Below are 10162 nucleotides of genomic sequence, written 5' to 3' on the forward strand. Positions count from 1 at the left end.
AGGTGGGAGGATCCCTTGAGCCCAGGAGTCCGCAGCTGTAGTGAGCTATCATCATGCCATTGCACTCCAGGCAACACTCTGGGCAACAGAGTTAGAACCTATCTCTAAAAAACGATAGAGAAAGACACCAGTCATATTGGATAAGGGGCTCACCCTACTCTAGTATGATCTCATCCTGACTAATTACATCTCAGTGGCCCTATTTCCAAATAAGGTCCCATTCTGTAGCACTAGGTGTGGGGTTAGGACTTCTTTTCTTTTGGCGGGGTGGTGGAGGGAGATGCAACTGTACCCATAGCACCTGACAAAGAGGAATTAAGGTTGCTCATCAACTGACCTTAATAAGGAGATGATCCTGAATTGTTGGGGTTGAGGAACAGTGTAATCATAAGGGTCCTTAAAAGTGGAAGAAGGAGGCAAAGAAGGTCAGAGCAACGCAATGTGAGAAGGACTTGGCCTTACATTACTGGCTTTGAGGATGGAGGAAGGGACCATGAGCCCAGCAATGTAGTGGCCCCTAGAAGCTGGGAAAGACCAGCAAACAGATTCTCCCCGGATCCTCCAGGAAGGAAGGCCATCCTACAAACACCTTGATTCTACCCTGGTGAGACCTCTGTGGACTTCTGACCCGCTGGAATAGAACATGATAAATTCATGTTGTTTCAAGCCATGATATTTGTGATAATTTGTTCCAGCCACCATAGAAATCTAATAAACCCATCAAGCACAGCACAGTTGAGGTAGCACGACTTTATGGCTGCAGGCTGTTTCCTCTATTTTCTTGGATACCACAACTTAATATATTTCACATGGTCATTGTTTGCCATTTCTAATCCCATGACTGTAGTACGTTTATAACTGTTTCTGCATTTCACAAATAAGGGATTTTGCTCAGAGAGCCGATTTCTCTTTGCTTACTTCTTTTTCCCTTATTTAGAGTTTTGCATTTCTCTGTACCATTTCCAGGTGTTTGAACTCACAATGACTACTTTATCTCAGGCTTTGCTTTGCTTCTCAATTAAAATTTTGTGTTGATAGAAGATAGGAGTGCTTGCTTGTTTAATATCTGTTTATCTAGCTTGATGATGCCATGTTTATATAATAGGAGCTCTGGAAATTAATCAATATTTCTAATGAAGCAACACCCCACTCCTCCGTATGTGTAATAGCTGGAAAAGTTTGAGATGCTTGCATATTACAACCACTCTGGCCATAGATTGTATGTATGTTAAGTGCTTCCAGGGAAGGGACTGGATCTTACTCACCTTTGAATTCTCTTAAGTGTGGAGGCTTGAACATTTTAGACTCTGACTGAATAACTGATAAATGATCAGAGATGGGGAAAGTTGCTTTCTTGAGATTTTTCTGTGTTCTGGAAGCTTTTATTTGCTGTATCTCTGTATTGTTTTCCATTCCCCTGCCATCCCTCCAGTTACCTCATCTTTCTGTAACTAAGCTTCCTGAGACAGAACAAACTCCTGCGGGTGTGGTCTCATTAGAGGCTCTGAGCTGTGAGGTAATGCTTCTCTTCCTAATGATGCCTTGTGCTTACCTTTATTACCTTACTAATAAAATTCATGGCTGGTGAGGAGCATGTACACACACGCACACACACACACACTCACACACACTCACTCCCTTCAAAGAGCTGAGCAAAAGTAGGTTACCAGTTCCGTCAGAAAACATAGAATGCCAGCCAGGCACCCTCATATTTTTTTCAAGGGACTCCCTCCTTAATTGTCCAATACGTTTCTAAAGAAAACATGATATTACCTTGAAATGTTAGAGTGTCTTTCCTCTTGGGTCTCAAAGGACAGGTGGAAACCTGAGCTTATCTCTATAACATCCCCATGAGATAAACACTCCTGCATTTGAATGCAACCTGCTTAGTTGGAGTGTAAGGCAGGGAAAATCCCCCAGAGAGTGGAGATTTCCAGGAAAGAATGCCCAGGAATATGGCCACTGTGTAGGGAAGACTGAAGCACAATTTATTTGAAGGACAATATAATTTTTCTAGAAGAATCAAGTAATTACTGAGAGATGTCAGATGATGAGATTTCTGGAACTCTTAGGATGTTTTGGAGTCAACTATAGCTTGCCACTTACTTCACTTGATCCAGAAATGTACAGTTAAATGGCCTCAAGGTTAAGTGAAGGAGAAGGAGGATTTGGATTTGCACAGCAGTTTCCAAATCAAAGCTGAGGTGTCTGAGTTCAGTCTGGAGTGGATTACACTAAACTGCTAAAGTTGGGACATTGTGAGAAAATTCCTGATGTAAATCCTGGTAGAAAACCTGAATTACGTCGCCTTTCATCTGTGGAAAGGCGCCTTGCTATTGACTAATCCCTCAGTACACTCCAAATGTCCCTACAGATTTAAAAACACCCATGTCAGGGCTTCCTTCTTTGTCTTGCCAACATACGCATATGTTGTTTAACTCTCTAAAAGTATTTCAAAAAGGTGTTGATTGTGATGAAAGAAACATTACTTGTAGGACACATAGATGCGTCCATCCATCCTGGACACATTGATCCACATGCAAATTAGTTTAATTTTGTGTCCAAAAATGCTTTAGACCAGACTAGATTTAGCCTTCATTTCTGGAATGTTTAAGTACTTTGCATGATGGACAATTGAAAATATAATTCTCAGCCTCTTGCAACCTTTACTGACTGATGTGATCATGAAAATACTAAGATGGTCAGGACTTCTGGAGCAAGGTCATGGACTGGGCCAGCGCCATGCTGAGCCATATGGAGCACAGGGCAAATGAAGCATCATTCACATGGATCCTTTCTTTATTTAAAATTGCGACCTTTTGTTCATCGTGGATTTCCCACCACAATGACTGTAAATCTTACGAAGACAGAGAGCATTGAAGAAGAGACTGGAAGTTGGAAATCAAATAGGAAAGTGGTACTTGACTTAGCAGATGAAGAAAATGACACCCTTAGCTGGCAGTGACAACAGCTGAGAAATGATCTTATTTACATTGTGGTACCCCTCTCCTCCCACACACAAACCCTTACCAACTGGAGGAAGTGCATTTCTATCAGTGGGGGTGAGAGAGGACTGGATGAAAGCCTTCCTTAAGGAGTGGCTAAGTTCAGCAGCAGCAGACAGGAAGTTTATTTTCTGGAGAAAGTAACCTGAGGCTGTCTGAACTCGCGCACCAAGCATGCTGAAGGAAGGGTATGGAAGTCAGACAGTGAGTAAACGCTCAAATCTCCAATCTCCTTCCCATTGTAGGATGGGGGCCCTGGAAAATAGCCATTTACCCTCCAGGCAGGGGATTAGAGGTGTCTTTTCTAGAGACACTCACCAGCAGATGAAACTGATGCTGGGACTCCTAAGGAAATGGCCTGCCTGACCAGCTTCCAGTGCAGGCCCTGGGTGGAAGCCCCACAGAGCCTCCAGTCAGCCCTTAGTGGCCCACTCAAGATCATCAGACAAGGCGCTCAGGGAGAATATGTCACAGCAATGACCAGAAGTCAAGCAACAGAAAAAGAGCAGTCTGCTGAAGCAGAGGCTACTGGGACAGAAGAAGAGAACAATAATTACCTCAGAGAGACAAGAGAGGACACTGCACCCACAACACAAGAAGAGGGTCTTATATCGAAGAAATATTCACGGGACAAAAAAAAAAAAAATTAGAAAATAAAGATGTGGTGGGTGAAATTGAAAACCAAGTGAGAAAGTTGAAAGATAACGTTGAGGAAATGCCCTGAAAGAAAGCAGAGTAAAAAGATCAAGAGATTGGAGAGGGAGGAAAAAAAAGAAAAGAAAATTGGAGAATGGCCTGGCATGGTGGCTCACGCCTGTAATCCCAGCACTTTGGGAGGCTGAGGTGGGTGGATCACCTGAGGTCAGGAGTTCGAGACCAGCCTGACCAACATGGTGAAACCCCATCTTTACTAAAAAAAATACAAAAATTAGCCAGGCATGGTGGCATCTGTAATCCCAGCTAATCAGGAGGCTGAAGCAGGAGAATCGCGTGAACCTGGGAGGTAGAGGTTGCAGTGAGCCGAGATCACACCATTGCACTCCAGCCTAGGCGACGAGAGCAAAATTCCATCTCAAAAAAAAAAAAAAAGAAAGAAAGAAAGAAAGAAAGAAAAAATTGGAGAATCAGTGCAGCTAACAGGAATCCAACAAACAAATCATAGACTCCTATGTATTTGGACAGGAGATAGTGAGGAGGAAATCATTTAGGAAGTAGCAGAGGAACATTGCTCAGAACTAAAGGACACTGTTTTTTTGTCCACCATGTACCCTGTTTAAAGTATAAAAATGATCTGGGCCAGGTGTGGTGGCTCACGCCTGTAATCCCAGCACTTTAGGGGGCCGAGGTGGGTGGATCACTTGAGCTCAGAAGTTCAAGACCACCCTAGCCAACATGGCAAAACTCTGGCTCTACAAAAAGTAGAAAAATTAGCTGGGTGTGGTGGCACACACTTGTAGTCCCAGCTACTCTGGAGGCTGAGGCAGGAGGATCACTTGAGCCTGGGATGTGGAGGGTGTAGTGAACTGAGATTGCATCACTGCACTTCAACCTGAGTGACAGAGTGAGACCCTGTCTCAAAAAAAAAAAAAAAAAAAAAAAAAAAAAAAAAAAATCCACAGCAAGGTATATCATTGCAAAATTTTGGAAGAGGGGGGGCAAATACCAGAAAGCACTTTCAGAGGCAAATAACAGTATGCAGACAACCAAGAATCTGAATGATGGTGGACTTTTTTGTATTAACTCCTGAGCTAGAAGACAATGAAGCAATGCTTTCAAAATTTCTGGAGAGAAGTGACTTCTATCCTAGGATTCTGTTCCCAATTCAAAAATCACGTACGTGTGAAGGTAGAATATAGACTTGGTAGGATATACAAGATTTCAAGAACTTTGCCTCACAAGAAATCACTAAAAAAGTTACTACAGGAACACTGGATGAGGAAGAAATGAAATGCCAAGAACAAATGATGTGGCATGGACATTTATTCAGGAAGAATGAATGGATCTTGACATGTCTGAATAGGTCAAGAGGAGACTGACACAACTAGGTAGAGTTTGGGTGTGAAGTTGTAACAAGTTCACAGAAAGTTAAGTGTGCACATGTACACACACATACACACCCCTCACAAGCCCGGGACAACTATGAGCTCCAGAGAATGCAAAATATTGTGCATGAAAGCAAAAGTAAGCATAGTAGACTGTGTGACTTGACTATAAATAGCATTTGCAAGCATAATTATGTAAACACTGACTACTGCCATAACCAAATTACATTGTACGTGTATTGATATTGAGAGGACGGGAGGACAAGCGATGTGTCTGAATGAAATAGCGGTAGAATGGCTGGGGGTGGGGGAAGGTATGAGAACAGAGTTGTCATCCTCCACAAAAGGGAATCAACAGATAATGCCTAAAATGGGAGACTCAAAGGAAGAGGATCGCCAGCATGCTATTTGGAGCTATGAAAGGAATTACCAAGAATGTGCTGCATGAGGGTCTGGGGGTTGCCTTTGGGGAGTGGAAAATGCTAAGGATGCACTGCAGTTTTTCATAAAAAGCCTTGTAGAACAATTTGACTTTAAAATGTGTGCATATATAATTTTGTCAGAAAAAAAATCAAATTAGAAAACGAAGAGGATGTGGATCCCTAAGAGCAGTTTACAGGCCATGATAGGGCTGAGAGACAGGGTAGATCATTCAGACGTGAGTGATTCTCTGCATGCAGTAATTCTCTGCTGCAGGTGGATGGGAATTTTCAGTGACACTTTTGTCCTCCCAGTGATATGCAGATACCTCGCTTTTGAGAACTTGTCACTTCTGTTGGACAACAACCACTCTCCAATTATGCTATGGCTTTATGGCTTTGAAAAAGTAGGAAGTGTATGAGTATGTTTCTAGGGCAGGAAATATGGATAATAATTAGAGTTAATGAATAAAGCTTCCAGTGTTAGCCAGGGTAGCATGAGAATTAATTACAAATTTGATTAAAGAGATTAGAGTTCATTAAAAGTTAAGTGTTCTGCTTCCTCATGTTTTGATCTCAGGTTAGTGAATGAGGTTCACCGTTGTGGAGTGTGCTCTACTTGAGATCCCCGAGCTAAAGCTAAATCAGGTTAAGTACATCCTTTCCTTCCCTCCCAAACTCCCAACCTAGGAGTCATGCATAATTTCCATGCACATGCAGGGGATGAAATCTCTTTAATCCTTACCACTTTTCCCTCGGGCCTGCCACGCTCACTGAATTCTGTGAATTTTTAATTAACCTAGAGTTGATGATGTATATGCAGTTATATATTCTCAAATATTCAAATGGTTTTTCAGCTCCCGTTTGAATGGCTCTTCTAACAAGGCCTGAAATAAAGCTGTGTGAAAAATGAAAGTACGAAAGAGTGCTCACTTTAGAAAAATCGAAATAAGCAATTATCATAGTTAATATTGACAAAAACAAGAGCTAGGGAACAAAACCAGTTTTTAGTATTGTGCTGGTGATTTCCGTGTGCCCCACCATGCACTCATTCTCAGTGTTTCCTGCCCCTTGTGCCCCAGGGGTTGAGCCTTCCTTGGCTGCTTCTCTTGGGCTCCTTGGCCCTTTGCCTTCTGGTTGGGGCCTTAGATTCAGTGGGTGGTGGCAGAGGTGGGGAAGCTGGGTAGCCAGTGGCTGCCTCTTTGACTACAGGTTACAATTCCACTTGTTCTGGCCCCAAGTTCTCTCTGGGCTCCAGTAACATTGCTCCTTTCTTCTGCCCCTTCAGGCCCAAAGCAGTAACAGCTTCCCACATATACAAGTCACCATCCTTTGTTGGTTCCATTAAACCCATCTGAAGAGTTGTTTAATGAAACTTTCTTCAATGAAACTTTCAGAATGTGCCAACTGCTTTCTGCCAAGACCCTGAACTGATCTGAATCAGGTTTTTGGCCATGTCATCTATGTGTCTCCTTGTCTCCTATGTGTCTCCCTGTCTCTCCCACCAACTTACAAGTCTCTGAGGGCAACATATCTGACTTACCATAGTTGTGTCCCCAGTGCTTAGAACATCGCCTGGTCTACTATAAGCATTCAATATTTGCTTGATGGATGAAACAGTGTACCCATTAGTGAATTCCTAGATGTGGTGCTTTATTTTTGAGGAAAAGTTGAGGTTATTTAACATCCAGACCAGAAGACATGAGTGGAAATGGTATAGTTTGGGACAGAGGCATGTGCCACTGTCTGTGGTTGGCAGTCATTAACGTGTTTGGGTCAAGCTCCCTCCTTCACCCCACACAAATCTCCATTAGAGGCTTATAAAACCAACTGCTTTAGAAACCATTTCATCTGAAGAACTGGATACAGAAGCTCATATGCACAAAACATGGCGTGGGTTTGGACATCAAGTCTATCATTTAGATGCTTTTGGCCATTAACAGCATATTTAATTTCCAGAGGCTTAAAAAATAAAGATTATTATTATCTCATGTAATAAAAGTCCTGGAGGTTGGGGTGCTTCTTCTCTTTTGTCTTTTCCACCCCTCCCCAATCTCCCCAGTATGGCCACAAGATGGTGGCCACTGCCCTAGGCACAATCTTCACACAAGTCCACCAAAAGGCAGGAAAGGAGGCTCTTTTTGCTTGTTTCATTTTATTAGGGAGTCCTTCAGCAGACACACCTTCAAGTTCATTGGCCTTGATTGGCTCTCATGCCCATCACCTAGCTAGCTGCAAGAGAGGCTAGGGAAGAGAGTCTCTGTTTTTTTGTTTTTTGTTTTTTTGACAGTGTCTCGCTCTGTCACCCAGGCTGGAGTGCAGTGGCGCAATCTCGGCTGACTGCATCCTTTGCCTCCCAGGTTCAAGCGATTCTCCTACCTCAGCATCCCAAGTAGCTGGGACTACAGGCATGCGCCACCATAATTGGCTAATTTTTGTATTTTTAGTAGAGACGGGGTTTCACCACATTGGCCAGGCTGGTCTCGAACTCCTGACCTCAAGTGATCCTCCTGCCTCAGCCTCCCACAGTGCTGGGATTACAGGTGTGAGCCACTGCACCTGGCCGAGTATCTGGTGCTTTCAGCCTTTACAGTGAGAGGTTATCTCCATCAGTGCTTTAGACTGAGTGTTTTTGTCCCCCACATTTATATAATGAAGCTCTTACCCACAAGGTGATGGTATTAGGAAATGGGGCCTTTGGGAGGTGATTCAGTCATGAAAATAGAGTCCTATCAATGGGATTAGTGCCTTATAAGAGGAGACACAGAGCTTGCTCTCTCTCTGGCCTCTGCCATGTGAGGATACAATGAGAAGAAGGCCATCCATAAGCCAGGAAATGGGTCCTCACCAGACATTGAATCTGCTGACACCTTGATCTTGAATCTGCTGACACTTTGGTCTTGGACTTCACAGCCTCCAGAACTGTGATGAATAAATGTCTGTGGTATAAGCCGCACAGTTCATGGTAATTTGTTATAGCAGCCTGAACAGGCTAAGACAACCAGCAAGGAAGAAGGAGTAGAAGAAAAGCTGTTGGATGAACAACCAACAGTGTCAGCAACATAAATCAAAGAAGTAGATGAGAAGAATGCCACAATCACTGAGGCTTCCACACATGCTCAATGGAGAAAGTTACTTTTTAACTAAACTTACGTGCATTCTTCATGTGGGTTGATTTATTTGAATAGAGAAACTCCAGGAGAAACCATGGTGACATCAGTCTGTGCCTCTGTAAGATGAAAATAATGATGCTGACAGCTGTTTCACTAGTGAAATGTAGGTTACAAGTAAATATTTATAAAGGCATTATGAGATCCAAAGATAAAAGCTGTCATGGCACTAAAAATACATACACACCCTCACACCTGACACTGTTCTTTCTTCTCAATTGTATTTTCATCACCATCAAGAGTACATTCACAAAGCCCTTCACATTTCACACAACGTTTTTGCACACACTGCCTTAGTTAATTATCTTGAACACACCCGGAATGGTTCTAATGATGATGTGTTTGTCTTGCTGATGAAAAGAGCAGCTAGGTAAGGAAGCTGGGACTTGAACCCAGGTCCTCTTACTATTAAACCTGCGGGGTTTTCTCAGTGTCTTTATAAGCAGGCAAGTAACGCAAAAGTAGGACAATGGGGAGTGTGAGGACATGAAGACCCGGAGACCAAGATATTCAACACAGATTCAGATCCAATTTTTAAAAACTGCTCTGTTTATGCCCTCCAAAATTTTAAATACACGTGTCCTTTGACTCAGCAATTCCACTTCCAGGAATTTATACTACAGATATACTCATATATATGCAAAACAACCCAATGGTCATCGATTGGAGACTGGTTAATTAAATGTTGGTATGTCTGTACAAAGGATTAGTATGCAGCTATTTAAAAGGGCATAGCTATTATCATGCTAATATGAATCTATCTTCAAGATATACAATAAAGTGAAAAGAACATTTGTGCATACCAGTACATATTTTCTTGCATGTTCGTGAAATATCTTTAAGAATACACAGGAAACTGGTAACATTGACTGAATCCAGGAAGGGGAACCAGGAAGCTTTTTGCAAATATCCTTTTGTAAGTATTGATTTTTGAAACATATTAATGCATTTCTTATTTTTAATAATTAACTAAAATGCTGTGTAATTAAAAAAAAAAAAAAACTCAGTGGGGGCAGTTTGGTCTGCCGTTCTGTGACCTCTTCCCTGGGGCCCAGGCTGCGTCACAGCCACCGTTGAATCTTTCCACCCTCATGCTGTTCTGGCATGCCACTGGGCTCATTCAGTGTGTAATTTGTTGACTCAGATCATTTCATTCTTTTAGCTTTGTGGGTCAGTACTTGAGGCTGTTCAGGCCCAACACTGGACTCATTATCTGCTCAGAGCTGCTGCTCCTCCTGGGCTCTCTCTGAATGGTGTTTCCACCCTCCCCGCCATCCAAGGTCAAACCCCAGTTTCCTCCGGCCTTTCTCTATCTCACTGTACTCCCTCTATCTACCCAGTCCTTGGGCCCCAGCACACCCACACGAATTCCTTGTCTGTCATCCATGGAGTTCTGCCCAGTCTGCTTCGTGAGCACCACTGGAACTATCCTTCTCACCCCTCCTGCTCCAGAGGAGTGTCTCATTATCTTTCACCTAAGTCACTGCTGTGGCCTCCTTGCTCACCTGCCTGTCACCCCTTTTTCC

Source organism: Pongo pygmaeus, chromosome 12 (genome assembly GCF_028885625.2).
Source record: "Pongo pygmaeus isolate AG05252 chromosome 12, NHGRI_mPonPyg2-v2.0_pri, whole genome shotgun sequence".
NCBI lineage: Eukaryota > Metazoa > Chordata > Mammalia > Primates > Hominidae > Pongo > Pongo pygmaeus.